Consider the following 16463-nt stretch of genomic DNA (forward strand, 5'->3'; position numbering starts at 1 on the left):
GTGGCCCACTTGAGTCCACTGCCTTATTAGGGAGCACAGGCCTGATATTCGGGACTGAAAATCAGGTCCAGCTCCATATATAATAGCAAAAAATGAGGCCAGACTGGGGCCCTGAAGTATAACATGGGAATTCATTAGTCCCGAAGCCCGACAGCCGAGGCCAGTCCATCAACACCTTTGAAAGAAACTGAAAAATCAGTCCGAGGTCCGAAATAACTGATTTTTACGCCTGCTTGGATGCACCATCAAAAGGGGCATTTGACACCTAAACAGTTTTATGAGCCAAACCAAAGTTCATGTCCTGCTTGTTGGCAGGAAAAGCTCCCACCTTCGTTGCTCCTCGGTAAAGTGTTTATACTTGTGAATTGACAGGATGTAGAAGTTAATGGATGGTTGACAGCTGCCCCCTTCACCTGGATGATGACCATTTAAGCACCTCCTAAAGCAAACAAAAGAAGACTACGTTATCAACTTTGTCCTGATACTACTTTTCCAGTGTTTTATTGCTTACTGAGGGCTTGCCTAAGGAAAAAAGAACAACTAGGGTTATATTCACCTATATGTTAGGGATGCACTTTTGCAAGCCCAATCTGATCGCCCCATTGTTAGGCGCTCAAAGGACTACTCCACCAAAAATTGACGAGTTGACTAGGCAAGTTGTGAATTGCATTTGGTCTAATGTAAATTCAATTCTGCATTTGGAAATGATGGCAAGAATTGAATTAATTTAGGTATTATATCATTCAATCTTAGCAGGAGATATTATGTTGATTTTTGGTGGATTTTGAAATCTACCATATCTATGGTCACATGCTGATGCATGTGTTTTTTCCACACTATTAATTTATGTGTCCTTGACACGATACAATCGAGTTGCATATGCATACAGGTGTTTTTTCCACGCCGGTGTAGATAGAGAGTTGTTGAAGGATTTAACTTAGAAGAGTCCCAAATGTAGAGAGAGATCACCTGATTCCATCTTCAGTTTCTGTATCAGGAGTGAGGAACTGCAAACGAGAGATACGAAGACAAAGGAGGTTTGGTAGGGGGAGTCCAAGACCCAATCACACCATTATCCTGAAAACTCTCCAACCAGCGCATTCGGGTTAGTGGAAGCCATAAAAAGACATGGAAAAGACTTAACTAAGATGGAATTCCCTTCCCAATAGTCCCACCAAAATCTGATGTTCATACCATTACCCAGCAAGAAGGTAAATCTTTCAAACACCATGGGGGCAATTCTTGCAAGACCCTTCCAAAGAAAAGAAGCACGATAAAACGAGGATTGTTTAGTCCACCAACCCTGAGAAGACATGCCATATTTAGCAGCAATAATCTGCCTCCAGAGAATCTCTTTTTCACGGAAAAATCTCCAAACGATAGCTTACTCTCCATTCTTTCGAGCAATCTGTCCCACAATGATAGAGGGGGTCTACCAATATACAAGGGTAAACTGAGACGGTGGGAAGACAGCTTACCTTGCATCCTATGGAAAAAGCTTAGGATACAGTTACCTCATAAGGGAGATTAATCCCCGAAACTTCTTTTTTAGACAAGATAACTTTTAGACATGAAACAACTTCAGGAGTATCATTAGTAAATTGAAGATGGGTGATCCGAAGATGGAAAATTTCCACTAAAAATCTAGAAAATATGCCTATATCTTGACTCCTCAAAAGCATCCCACTTAAAGCTTCGGATACAATGATAAAAAGAAAGGGCGACAATGGATCCCCTAGACGAAGGCCTCTGGACCCTTTAAAGTAGCCAAAAGGAGAACTGTTTATTAGAATCGAAATTTTGGGAGAGGAAATGAACACTCTGAACCACAACCTCCATTTTAGATTGAATTCCATTTTTTTCCAACATGTAGTCAAAAAAGGCCCAGTCCACATGATGATAGGCTTTTTGGAGGTCCAACTTACAAATGATCCCCACCTTTTTACCCGGGCATAGGAATGGAGACATTCATTAGCAATCAATGCACAATCCAATATCGCAATTATCAACAAAAACAAATTGAAAAGGAAAAATGATGGATCCTTACTCTTGCTCCGGTGGTAGACTCTTAGGAGTTTCAACACTGGGTCAAGGGTAGGGGTGCACACGGGTTGGTTTGGTCCAATTCTGGGGTGAAATTGGAACTAAACCGTTCCTTACGGTTCTAAGATATTCGAAACCGGAATCGGACCGTTGGCACCCTAGAACCGAACCGGAACCGAACCGTTAAAACCGGTTCGGTTTCACAGTTCTGGGCTTTTTATAACCCAGCCCAATTGCATGTTTAATTTTATTATCTAGCCCATGTCCATCCATGTTGTGTTTCATTTGATGAATGGTTTAGATATTGTATAAGGTGTGCAAAAATACATTTATGAAAATAATTAAATGGTGCATTATAAACCATAAATCATGAGTCAAATATGGAAACAATCAAAAGGTTCTTGGTTCGATTCCAAGTTCGGTTCCAGGTTTGGTTCCACGGTTCGGTTCTACGGATCAGATCCACGGTTTGATTATATGGATCGGTTCACGGCTCGGTTCGGTTCTACATACCCCCAAATTGAGAACCGAACTGATGTAACCGGTTCTTTGATTTTTGGAACCGGAACCGGAATCGGTACACTCTAGATGTGCCGTAAACTCCGGTAAATAGCCACAAAAAATCAAAAGTAGACTCACGAAAAACCGCAGTGATTGAGAATTGGCCCATCCAGCAATATTCCATGGTGCGACCGGAGGTATCCCACACAAAAAGGATTCCACCAATAGATCCCATGGAGTTAAGAGCCAACTAGTTCTTACCTTTCTTCCTCTACAAGGAATTAACAATACCTCTATTGACAAATTACAGCTTAGTTTCCTGCAAAACAAAAATGTTAGCTTTAGACTTATAATACATACGCTTAACTATGGCTCGCTAATGAGTAGAGTTGTACACGAGTTGAACCGAGTCAAGCTTGGCACAGCTCAACTCAGCTCAGCCACTAGTTGACTCTAGCTCGAACTCAGCTTTGCTTGGTCCTTGAGCCTGACTAGCAAGCTGTCAGCAGCTCGGTCTAATTCGAGCCTGCGCGGCATTTTCTCAAACACATGGAGTGCACCTTCAATTTCTTACAATATGCAAAACAACAACAACAATTTACATAAATTTCATCAAACACTCGGTAGGCTGCATCAAAATCAAGATAAATGGTATTTTTATCATGTAAGTTTTTATTTTTTATTTGTAGTCATTTGTTTCATATCCATACCTTCCTCCTCACTAGTCAATCCAGCGGAGCCAAAACAACACTTTATTGAGTCAGTTCATCAAATACTTAGTGAGCAACATCAATATCAAAATAACCAAGTCATCGAATTGGTTTGATTCAAGTTGAGGTTTGATCGGACAAGCTCGAAATCAGCTTGAAATTTTTTCATGCTCCAAAAATCAGCCCAACTTGGCTTGAACTCAGTTTCAAACTGAGCCAAATCAAGCTTTTTTTCAAATCGAGTCAAGCGAGCTAATTGATCTAACTCAATTCGTGTACAACTCTACTTACGAGGGCATCCAAGATCTGGCACGTTTCATGAGAGGATCTTTACTGGGAAACTAGTTTGTCCCTTCTTCCCTTTCTATCCCTCCAAATAGCTTCTAGCAGCCTGATGAGAGACCCCTAGATAAAAAAAATCCCTGTTACATTGGGTACCTTTATATGGAATTAGATGGTCAAAAAATGATAGTATTTCTTGTTATATTGGATTCTCCTAATACCATGTTTTTCTCAAAAGAAAATTTTGATCCCAAATGTGGAATTGGATGGTTTAAATACAATACTCTTCCAAAACATATAATCATTTTATAATAATGTGTTAATTCTACCTAATGCAATTCAATTTCATTTAATCGTGCGTTCTAAGCAAGCCCTAACGTCTGTAACCTTGAACAACAGGAAAGATGGGTTTCCACGTAGCATGCAAAATCGGGCTAAGGGGCACTCGTGGGCCCCTCCCAATTTAGGTCTGGATTGCAAACGTGGCAATTTTTATTCAATCCAAACATGGATCAGAATGGAATGCAATTCCGTTCATGGATGATTATCCAACCAGAGATGGCATTTAGTAGAGAGAGTGGATAGATTGGAGCACATGTGATTTGACCTATGGCCCACCTCTACGGATAAAACGTATGGGATACTTCTAATGAGTCAGCCATTACAAGATAGACACAAGTCATCTGAAATCATGACCATACATTCTCCACGTTTCTTGCATGCAATAGATTCTGTTCTAACGGATTGTGTGAAGGACCTCAGTAGTTAGAGAATTTGGATATGGTTGTTATCAATCGGAGATGATAGAGTCGTGGCAGACACATCTTTGCTGAGTACATGTGGCTGGGTGATGCATCAATCTGGGCCGTCCATCTATTGATGCCTATGGTGGATGGACCATCTTTCAGAAGTCACATGTATATTAAACAATTCCCTCCATCGCTTTTCTTCACTTTCCTGCATTGAATTTTGACCGTTGGAGTGTTTTTATTTACTGTCTCTTTGGAGGCCACCGATCAGATGGCTAGATTCATCTTATGAATGTGTATTTTTGAATCATTTGCTATCAAAACATGGGAAACTAGATGGACGGTTCAGATTGGTGCATCACCTGCTGTGGAGAGAGATGGCTCTACCATGTTCCGGTACTACCCGATCAACCGTATCATCTCTCAGAATATTGCATACTTGCATATGTGGCAAACCCGTCCTTAAAATGGATAAGGCCCCCAATTGTGAGAGGATGATGAATTAGACATGTAGGGCCTTTTTTTTTTTTTTTTTTTCTTGAGGATATACACAATCATCCATCCATCTTTCATTTTCTTGGCCTAATGAATTAGACATGTAGGGCCTACTTTTTGGTGATCCACATCGTTCATATGGTGGGCTCCATGTTTAGTTGGAGACCCAAAAATCCTCCATCTGATTATCCTAACCATCTGAGTGGGACCCAGCAAATGTCAACCGTAGGTTGTATGTCTCAGATGGGTAGGATCATCTGATATGGGAGATACTTGGGCGTGGAAAAACCGATGATATGGACCACCTGAATATTTGGTCGAGGGACGAGGATTGCGTCCTACCCCTGCCCGTCTCTAGCCACGAACCGGCAGTTCTGTAGGTGGGCCCACCGTGATGTATTTGTTTATCCACACTGTCCATCCCTTCTCTCAGACCATTTCAAGGTGTGTGCACAAAAATGAAGCAGATCCAACGCTTATGTGGACCACACCAAAGATGACTCTTTTTTAATGCTATGTACATTTAATGCAACCCAAGCTTATCATCTGGTGTGGTCAACTTGAGCGTTGGATCTGTCTCATTTTTATTCACATATCTTGAAATGTTCTGAGAGAAGGGATGGACGGCGTGGATAAACAGATCATACACCACGGTGGGCCAGCCCACAGAACTGCCCGTTCGTGGAGCCGGGCAGGGGTAGGACGCGATCTGCGTCCTTGCTTAGATTATCGAAAGGTGGGCCCATCTGTCTAGACAGAAAACTTTGTTTCTGTCCTTCTTACGGAACATGATGTAGTACCTGTTTCGAGAATATGGTCGCATACATGCAGTGTATGAACTTTCATATACAGCCACATCTTCCCTATCCACGTGTCATATTAATTAGGACATCCTAACCATAAAAAACATTGGCCACACCATGAATATTACTCAACCGTGAAAATCAGGCTAATCCACCTTCAATCAGCGGTCCATTGATTTTCAATGGTTTGACCCAATTGATTAGCAGACCAGCTCGATTTTTCTCCCCAGGGGATCTTCATATTGCGGCCCACCTTTCAGACGGCTCGGATGTTCCACACGAATGAAATTCTAGCCAAAAAGACAGGGCTGACTGCGAAAGCTCACATACAATGCCTGCCCCATGGTGGCCCACCATCTAACTCTCATGCCACCTAGACATCGACAAGGATTACACGTAGCCAAGTCAAAGCTCTTTTTCAACACACGGCGGCCAATATAGCTCAAGAACAAGACGCCCATCATGCTCACGTAGGTGGGCCCCACTCGACTTAGATGACGTGTCATTCTCATCCTCAAAAGATCAAATGCGGATGTAACTGATACAGGTAACACGTCAAGGAGAGCAGTTCACGTAAGTAATCTCAAAACCATATTCTAATTAAGAGATGGACGGTCAGCGATCAAACGGGTCCCAGGTGAGATAAATTAATTTAAAAAATTCAAAATATAAAATTACAAGTTGAATACCCATCTAAGACATGTGAATTAGTGATGAACGGATCTTGCATGGACCCATTTAATTAATTAAAGCTATTAAAATAAAACCAAATTAGAAAAAAAAATGTTATTGTCAAACCCCATCTAATAATTATAAAATACAAACACATGGTCATGTTCAACTGGTTGGACCGTTAATCTGCAGAGTCCAAGTGACAGGTAATTAACATCCTGTCATATCAATCCGGTCGGTTCATTAGGTGGGCCACACTTATAGCTTTTAAGGAAACCGGATTGCGTGCTAAGTAAACTTTGTTGGACCATCGTGAATGTGTGTAGATTATCCACACCATCCATCTGTTTTTTTTTTGCTCTAAAATTTAGAGGGTGACCCCAAAATTGAAGCATACACAAAGCTCAAGTGGACCATATCAAAGGAAAATTTAGGAATAATGATTTCAACCTTTGAAACCTTCCTAAGGCCTGCAGTGATGTTTATTTGTCATCAAAACTGTTGATAAGATCACATAGACATAGATGAAGGGAAGACACAGATATCAGATTGATCGGAAACTTATGTGGCCCTTATGAAGTTTTCAACAGTAGACGTTCTATTCACACTGTTTCTGATGGTGTGGTCCACATGAGATTTAGATATACTTTATTTTTGGGCTAAAGCTATAGAATTATATAGTATAATGGATGGACACAGTGGATAAAATACATAAATCACAGTGGGCCCCACAGAATTTACACAGTTAGCTTCCCTTTTTAGGGAAACTTTGAATGTCAACCATTTTCTTTCTTTCCTAATTATAGGAAGCCACCCAATGGTGTGATCCACTTGAGACTTGGATCTGCTTAAGGTTTGGGATTGAATAAAATGTGATGGAAAAATGGATGGACGGCATAAATATGCAACAAATTCATCAAAGTGGGCCCCACAGTCTGGGTAACAGGCCATGGTTTGGAGCTTAAACACATGACAAGATGGAACTTATCCACTGGTTGGATTTAACCCATATGAGAGAGAGAGAGAGAGAGAGAGAGAGAGAGAGAGAGAGGTGAAAGTAACATGAGCCTCGGTGGGCTGAACCTTGGTCCATATGTGCCAGGGGCTTCGTCCACCCAAAGAGGTTGGCAGGATATGGTAGAAAATGTAGAAAGAAAACAGACGAAGGGCTGCACCAAATGCTGTAACTTTTTGACAAAACACAAAACAACCCAAGACAAACACCCCACCAAAAAGTCTCCCTTTCTAGAAGTACCTGTAGACCTGGGCCATCCAATTCGCGGGCCACTTTATGGATGGATCATAGCTTGAAAATCGCTTTGATTGGATACAAGGGTTTGTATGGTGTGTGATATGAAAAGGAGAATTCTCTAAATATAATCAAGAACAAGTGGGCCTTGCTCATCAATGTATGATCTCCACCATTGTTTCTTAAGATAAGAAAAAAATGTTCACTTATTTAAGAGAGAGAGAGAGTCAACGAGATCCAGGCCATTTATGAAGTGGGTCCTAACTGGGCGTTCCATAATTCAATTATCGCATCCATCATGCTATCCAAACCATCATATTTACATTGGTTTCTTTTGTAATTTATTATTTGATTTTCCTTTAATCAGACCTTTTGATTTGATAAGTTATTTAAATAAGATGAAAGGAAAACGTCTACTTACTTTGATTTGATGCATCATATAATCTTTTTTAATAATTCGGTGTGCTTTCATTATTCTTACAAAGATGGCTTATCTTCCATGTTGAAGTCCGCAAGCGTAGGAGGTGGGCCACACACATCGCTTCAGCCAGTGTGGGGCCCATCTTCAAACCGTCCCACCAAGGATATATGTTTATGCAGATTAGTTGAAAGATGGTCACGCGTAACATTTTAGCAATTTCTTGATTTCAGCTTGTGTCACGCCTCAAAATTCGGGCACAAAGTGTGCACCCTTGAACTCGAGTTTCAATTCGTAACTTATATACAAAATGTACTAACTTAAATCCTTAATCAGTTTACTCAGAAGTGATAATTACATTTAGTCTAAGTTTCACCCCAACTCCAATCACACATACATAACACTCAGCACCAATCAATCAGGCATATATAAATCTTGACGACCCTAAAAATAATATAAATATTAAAAATCATTCATTTATTATATCATTATATTACAAATATCTTTATTCTAGACTAATATTATTTCAATTAGATTAATCTAAACAATTTCTTAAAATCTCAAAATTAATACCAGTATGCATTATACGCTAATCAAACTATTCTAACAAATAAATCACATAATCAAAAATGGTCTAATGCCGTCACTTCATCTTCAAATAAGTATGATCACGTTTCACATGGGTGGTGTTTAGGTGCGATAAATCTTTTCGGTTCTTGTACCACATCATCTGCTAATGACTCATTTGTACGGTTTTTCCATCAATAAAATAGTAAGCTAGCCAAGCTTAGTGAAATAACCCGTCATGGTTCATAATCATAACAATTAAAATAATATAAAAATGTATGTACAAGGATATTGATGCAAATGGTGTATGAATACATCAGATGGGATGATCGTCCATCTACTTGAGTTAGAGGTCATCAACCCGCATCCACCCGTTGGGTAGACTTCCACCTTTCGGTAAGCTTGGGCATAACCCACATCCGGTAACGCTTTACTAGGATTGACATTTCTTCTAGAGAAAGCCCCTAAGATCGACCATGTATTATGTAAATGCGATGAATGATGGATGACATATGAATATATCATTTTCATAACTATCATAAATACTTGTCTTGATTAATAAATTTAATGTATAATTATAGTTTCATGCAATTTGACACAGATTAGTATATAATTTACTGCATCATATAATATTGAAATAAAACACTCAAACTAGTACATCAATCATTTAAACCACCACAAATAATTTATTTTAATTCTAATGAATTATGAGACACGTTGGGTTACTCACCTAAATCTGGTAGTGTAGAATCTACAAGGTAATTAGGTTGGTTTGAATTCAGAGATCGTAATAATTATATCAACAACATTATTATTCATCTAGTTATTTTACATGGTGGGGTCCACCTTTGATATACATTTTAAGTGGTCAAACCCTAAATGATTAAATAGTTAAAATTATATGTTTATTAAATTTAATTATCAAGTTTAGATTTTCTTTTTAAGATCCTAAAATTAAATGTTAAATAATTAATCGGGGTGGCCCACCGGATGATTGGATCATCTAGATTCTTGAGGTCTTGACATATTTTGCCTTTACACATTAGATGAATTGTGTAGATCTAACCACATATACATTGATAGCTTATCTTGACTTTCTACGCTAAGTGAATTCAATCAGTTGCGCAGAAATCTCAACTTTCCTTATTAAATATTCATATATCTGACTAGTGTGGCCCATCCGATGGTCAGTTCGATTTGAAATTCAAGGCACTATTATCTTTTGGTGCTTAGAATCAAATGACCCGTTCAGATTTATTTTAACACAATCAGATTGCACCCATTAAATTCATTCATAAAATATTACTGAACAGATCTGAAATCATAAAGCATCATTTTGTTAAAATTGTCTTTACATACATATACAATGATGGTGTGGATGTTCTACACCATCTATTTTATAAATAAAAAAGAAATTAACAACATAATAAAAAATTAAAAAGATCCAAGGGTTGGAACTTACCTAATCAAGTCCTCTTAGAATCTCCCTAATTATTATTGTTATTTTAATAATCAATCCCTAAACCTCTCTATCAATTAAGAATGTCTCTACCGACTCAACTATTGGCTTGTTTTTATTTTTTATTTAAAAATAAAATCTTTAAATATTTATTTTAATTTTTCTAATGCACCAAAATTTAGGGTTGTTACATTATACCCCCGTTAAAATAACATCTCAAAATTTTCTAGTTTTAATGGTGCTGGTCACGCTTATGTTATGTATGGTTTTAGACATTGAATTGGTTTAATTTTTTTCTCTAGTAGTGAATTTATAAGTATGTAAAATTTGTCAAAAATTAAGGTTTATACAAGATTTAAAAATTCAGACAATGAGGGTTGTATAGAAATAAACATTTAAAAAAAAAAAAAACTAAATTTGGTTTAAATTTCTTTAAATTTCTAATTTCTTAATTATTTTCTTTTAAACTTGATTTATCAATTTACGATATGACCTTTAAATCACCTTAATTAGACTCGTACTTAATTAGTTATGAGTTTATCAAATCAGGTGATTTTCATTATTTAACAAAATATGAGGGGCAAAATTTTTGTTTAAAAATATTATGGGGTCCTAGGTTGGGTTTATAAGTTTCAGACATTACAAAAATCAATGATCTTATGTATTGCATCTCTCGAAATGACCAACGGAAAATCTTAAATTCAGATTGATAAATACAATGTTATTTACGGAATTTTAACATTCGAACCAAAAGTCAGAATGACTTGAAATTTGGAAAGTATATCATTAACTATCTAGTGAAAATAAAAATAAAAATAAAATTATTACTTTTACTAGGGTTTTCATCGCTGCTAAGGGGAAAAAAATCATGATATCCAACAGTCGTTTCTATCGTTTACAGTCTAGTGTTTAAATGTTTATAATTTCTTTACAACTCGAATCATCAAAAAATTTTATGAAGTTGTCCAGGGATATGTACATGACTCAAAAAAAATATTTGAAAATTATTTTGAGCAATAATTTTATCTGGTTTGATCAGGGATACTAAAATAGTCCAAATTTTTACTTTATAAAGTTGAAATTTGTTAGAAAATTAGAAATACCTTCCCCATACCTTGAAATTTGGGGAAGACTTCGTCCTATATCTGAAAAAAGATTCTATTAAGTTTGATATTTAATTTAATTTTTTTAAGTAATTTTTTTTTATACCAAATATGGACTTATGATCTTATAAGAAGGAATTTTTAGAATTTAGTAGGGATTATGGTTATTTTATATTATTTTATTTTATACTTTTTTCTTTAAATAAAATACTTCAAATAAAAATATTTATTTAACCAAAGGTAATTATCAAAATGAAAAATTCTATTAGTTAAATCTATAGAAAGCTAGTATGGGCAGATTGATTTTCAGTTTAATGACTATTGTTTCTATCACATTTTAATATATTAGAAATTTCAGATCATGTATAAAATTTTTTTAGAGATCTTATTATAAGTTTACTATGTCTTTGTAAAATCTTACTTAAAAATTCTAACTATATTTTAAAAAATAATAATTCCTGCAGTTAGACCTGTCAAAAATTTGATTAGTTATAACCAGCCTATACTAACTCACTTAAACGGTATAGTTACTCAAAGACTCGAATTTTATTATTATTTTTATCTTAATTTAGACTTGTCTATCTTCGATCAGGCTTTCGAATCGCCTCAATCAGAGTATCAATTTTACAGTTATAAATTTTACAAATTGGGTAATTCTTTCTGCCCATTGTTGTCCAGCAGAATTTTGTGAATTAAATATCTTTAAAATTTATTTTCGTTATATTAATCCATCTTAATATAAATTATATTCAAATAAGAGTGCCAAGAATCTAGATATTTATTTCTACATTTCACAAAAAAAATAGGAACTTAGATTTGGGTCTCTAAGTTTATCAATCCTTACATCAATCAAGAGAGATATCCTAATGAAATGTTTCTAATTTTAAGGGTTTACATTTTATGAAATTTAGTAGAGTACATAACCTACAGGTCACTCTAGGTTTTAGAAAAAATCTCTCTCTGATATCATTCTGTCATGCTCCAAAATCCGGGTATAGAGTGTGCACCCCCAGACTCGAGTTTCAATTAGTAACTCGTACACAAAGTGTACTAACTTAATTTCTTAATCAGTTTAATCAGAGGTGATAATTACATTCAATATAAGTTTCACCCCAACTCCAATCACACATATATAATATTTAGTACCAATCAACCAGGCATATATAAATCTTGATGACCCTAAAAATAATATAAATATTAAAAATCATTCATTTATTATATCATCATACTATAAATATATTTATTCAAAACTAATATTATTTCAATTAGATAAATCTAAACAATTTCTTAAAATCTCAAAATCAATACCAATATGCATTGTACGTTAATTAAACTATTCTAACAAATAAATCACATAATCAGAAATGGTCTAATGCCATAACTTCATCTCCAAATAAGTATGATCGCGTTTCACATGGGTCGTGTTCAGGTGCGATAAATCCTTCCGGTTCTTGCGTTACATCATCTACTAATAGCTCATCTGTATAGTTTTTTCATCAATAAAAAGGTAAGCTGGTTAGGCTTAATGAAATAATCCAGCATGGTTCATAAATATAGTAATTAAAATAACATAAAAATATATGTACAATGATATGGATGCAAATGATGTATCAATGCATCAGATGGGATGATCGTCCATCTGCTTAGGTTGGAGGTCGTCAACCTAGATCCACCCGCTTGGTAGGCTTCCACCTTTCGGTAGGCTTGGGCATAACTCGCATCTAGTAACATTTTACCAGGATCGACATTTCTTCCAGGAAGGGTCCCTACGATCGACTATGCATTATGCAAATGCGATAAATGATGGATGACGTATGAATATATCATTTTCATAACTGTCATAGATTATTGTCTTGATTAGTAAATTCAACGTACAATTATAATTTCATGCAATTTGGTACAGATTAACATATAATTTACCAAGTCATATAATATCAAAACAAAACACTCAGATTAGTACATCAATCATTTAAACCAGCACAAATAATTTATTTTAATTCTAATGAATTATGAGACACGTTGGGTTACTCACCTAAGTTTGGTAGCGTAGAATCTATAAGGTAATTAGGTTGGTTTGAATTTAGAAATCCTATCAGTTATATCAACAACATTATTATTCATTTAGTTATTTTACATGGTGGGGCCCACCTTTAATATACATCTTAAGTGGTCAAATCATAAATGATTAAATAATTAAATTTATATATTTATTAAATTTAATTATCATGATTTAGATTTTCGGGGTGGCCCACCGGATGATTGGATCATCCGAATTCTTAAGGTCTTGGCATATTTTACCTCTATACATTGGATGAATTGTGTGGATCCAACTACAAATACATTGATAGCCCATCTCCACTTTCTATGCTAAGTGATACCAATCAGTTGCGCAGAAGTCTCAACTTTTCTTATTAAACATTTATAGATCTAACTAGTGTGGCCTATCCGATGGTTAGATCTATCTGAAATTCAAGGCATTGTTATCTTTTTGGTGCTTAGGATCAAATGACCCGTTCAGATCTATCTTAACACAATCAGATTGCACCCATTAAATTTATTCCTAAAATATTACTGAACAAATCTGAAATCATAAAATATCATTTTATTAAAATTGTCTATACACACCTATACAATGCTAGTGTGGATGACCCACACAATCCATTGTATAGATTAAGAAAAAATTAACAACATAATAAAATTTTTTTATAAGATCCAAGGGTTGGAACTTACCTAATCAAACCCTCTTAAAATCTCTTCTCCATTTTTCTCTAGGGCTTCTATTTTGTATTATTTTTTAAAGAAACTTCAAACTTCTGTGATGAGCATATTCTCCCTTATCTTGAATTTAAATTTTTTTAATGACACTTGATAAAAAATTATTATTACTACTACAAATATTTAATTCTGTTTTTAATGACTCAAGTATTGACTTGATTTTATTTTTTCTTTAAATATTTATATTAGTTATTCTAATGCACCAAAATTTAAAGTTGTTACAGCTTGTTAGAAGATGCTATCTGTCTGATGTAGCATGTTTGTGTGAAATCAGGACTGTGCATCAGGTGGGGCCCAAAATATAAATTTCCCAGCCCCCAAAGGTATATTGTACAACTCATTAAATGGGCCACAAGTCTGCAGTGAACGTGGGCTGTTGAGTCTTTTTCTCAACATAAATTTTTATTATATGTCGTGTTCCAGATCGAGATTGGATTAGCCTGGTTTTTGGGCCAGTGCACGCTCGATGTGGGCCTCGTGGGATGAATGGCTTGGATCTCGTGAAGCTCTGTCCTATGGGAACGTTGGTAGGCAATTGCCTTTTTCAATTTTTGCTAGCTCAAACCGCTAATAAAATAATTAATCAATGCTAATAATACACTATAATTTATGAGGAGTGATCAAGTGCATTCGGACATGTACTTCAGCTTTAAGTGCATCAGTGTGCTTCTAAACAGGTAGACTGTCCAATCATCAATCTGGACCGTCCATTAAGTTCTGCCAACGCATCAGAGCCGCCCCATCAAAAGTATACATTGATCTGATGAACATTGGCCTAGCTTTTCACATTCCACATCACGGATGGATGGTAATGGTGATCTTAAGAGAGTAGCTCTTTGGGTACATATGCTATCCTAGGTCTCGATGCCATCTGATGGATTATTCATACATGATCCAAACCGTCCTTATTATGCAGGAGAAGTATTTCAATCTCTAAACCATGCATCCTTAAATGGGGCTCAAATGATTGCATTGCTATGATGATCTGAACCATCCGTCCGGTGGGCCACATGGTCGATGGTTAAAATAAAAGAAAGGGAACGGTCCACATTCAACTGGAAGTTTGCATGGGTTAAGATATCCACTCAACATGAACTTTTTGTCATGACCCATCCATCCCTAGTAGACCATATCAATGGTCAGATATTTCAGCCATAATCAATGAAGGCCATCCACCAACAAGTGATGGATGGCAGTTGTGTCACCCGCGTAATACTAACTTTTAATTTAGTGCATGTCATTAAAAGATTTCTGCTTACAACCCTAGCACACACCTCGACAAGCCAGCGCACGTGACAATCTCACGTGAATGTAGTTAATGAGAAATGATTGTAGGCTCTGTCTATAGAAACCCTTTCATACACCTAGTCGCATTTGGATAAGTTCGAATCCACATGACCATATGAACCGTCCATCTAATCTAATCCATTCTTGGTAGATCGTTGAAAGTTCTATAGATGATCGAACCATGAATTAAGAAGCTTGTGAACATAGATGGACAAGATCATTGCTAAAAGATAGATCTAGTCATGAAGCTTTAGAACCATCAAACTAGTGTGGCTTTTGCAAAGTAGCATAAGAAAAGTAGCTTGAACCAAGTGGACGGTCAGGATAGGTGATGTGGATGCCAGCAAGCTCAAATGCAACCAGGTGCATGGAAAGAGTTACATAAACTGGGCATTAATGAATGGTGTAGATCACCTACCCAAACAATCCGGCCGGTCAACTGTCAGGTATACCGCATATATATATATATATATATATATATATATATATATATATATAAATTGCACCGACCGAAAACACTGAGCAACATTTCTTTTCCACCGTCTATTGTTTTTTCTACAGGTGCAGCTCACCTGACATCTAATCACATCTTTCCATTAGGTGGGCTACACCTTTCAGACCTTGTACCTTAAAGATCAGGTCATTTCACAGATCAGGTGGGCCATAACATATAAACGAAATTGACTACCACCATCAGTTTACTTTCTAGATTGTTGCCCACCCTAGGAGTGAAACAGCCTGCTTTTTTAGACACAAGATCTAACCATGGTTTCTAATGAGATGGAAGGCTCAGATCTTCCCTGCTTGATCAGATCTTTTCATTAGGTCGACCACACTATTTAGATCTTGTGGCCCAACAATCAGGCCATTTGACACGTAAGCTAGTTTCTTTCTTTTTGTCTTTTCATCTTTCTCACTGAAGCCGTAGACGTGAAGAGTCTCTTTTACAGGTTGCAATCTTTCCTTAATGATTTTGCTTGCGAACCAATGAAAGTAGGCATTTTCATTAACCGTTTATCAGTAATATCATAAAAAACCATAACTAATCTTGATTAGTACATTTTATTATGATGACTTCTGTTGTTGGGGTTGGTTATTATGGTGGGCCCCACCTAAAGAATCTTATCTTAATTAGTTGAGAAGAGGATCACAAGCGACGGTCCTTATCGTCTGGACAACAAATCCACGTTCCTCTTTAAGTCAAGACAAGCGTATCCTTCAAACCATTGGAAAAATATGCTTAAGATGATGTATGGGCTTGATTCCCATATTAGTCATGCACCACTGTGGTGACTCTTCAAACGTACACATGGCATAGTTGCGGGGAGATCCAGGCCGTTGGAATCGCTG

The 16463-nt window shown here is 36.4% G+C and overlaps 1 long non-coding RNA gene across 1 annotated transcript; it reads right to left on the minus strand.

The window, feature by feature from the left end:
• Window positions 1-1168: 1168 nt before the first annotated feature.
• LOC131224034 (uncharacterized) lies at window positions 1169-1584 on the minus strand. The gene is made up of 2 exons (XR_009160805.1): window positions 1479-1584; window positions 1169-1303 (listed from the first exon to the last, which is right to left on the minus strand). It is a non-coding gene; the product is annotated as an uncharacterized LOC131224034 (long non-coding RNA).
• Window positions 1585-16463: the final 14879 nt, after the last annotated feature.

The sequence above is a fragment of the Magnolia sinica genome, chromosome 13 (genome assembly GCF_029962835.1).
Source record: "Magnolia sinica isolate HGM2019 chromosome 13, MsV1, whole genome shotgun sequence".
NCBI classification, from domain to species: Eukaryota; Viridiplantae; Streptophyta; class Magnoliopsida; order Magnoliales; family Magnoliaceae; genus Magnolia; species Magnolia sinica.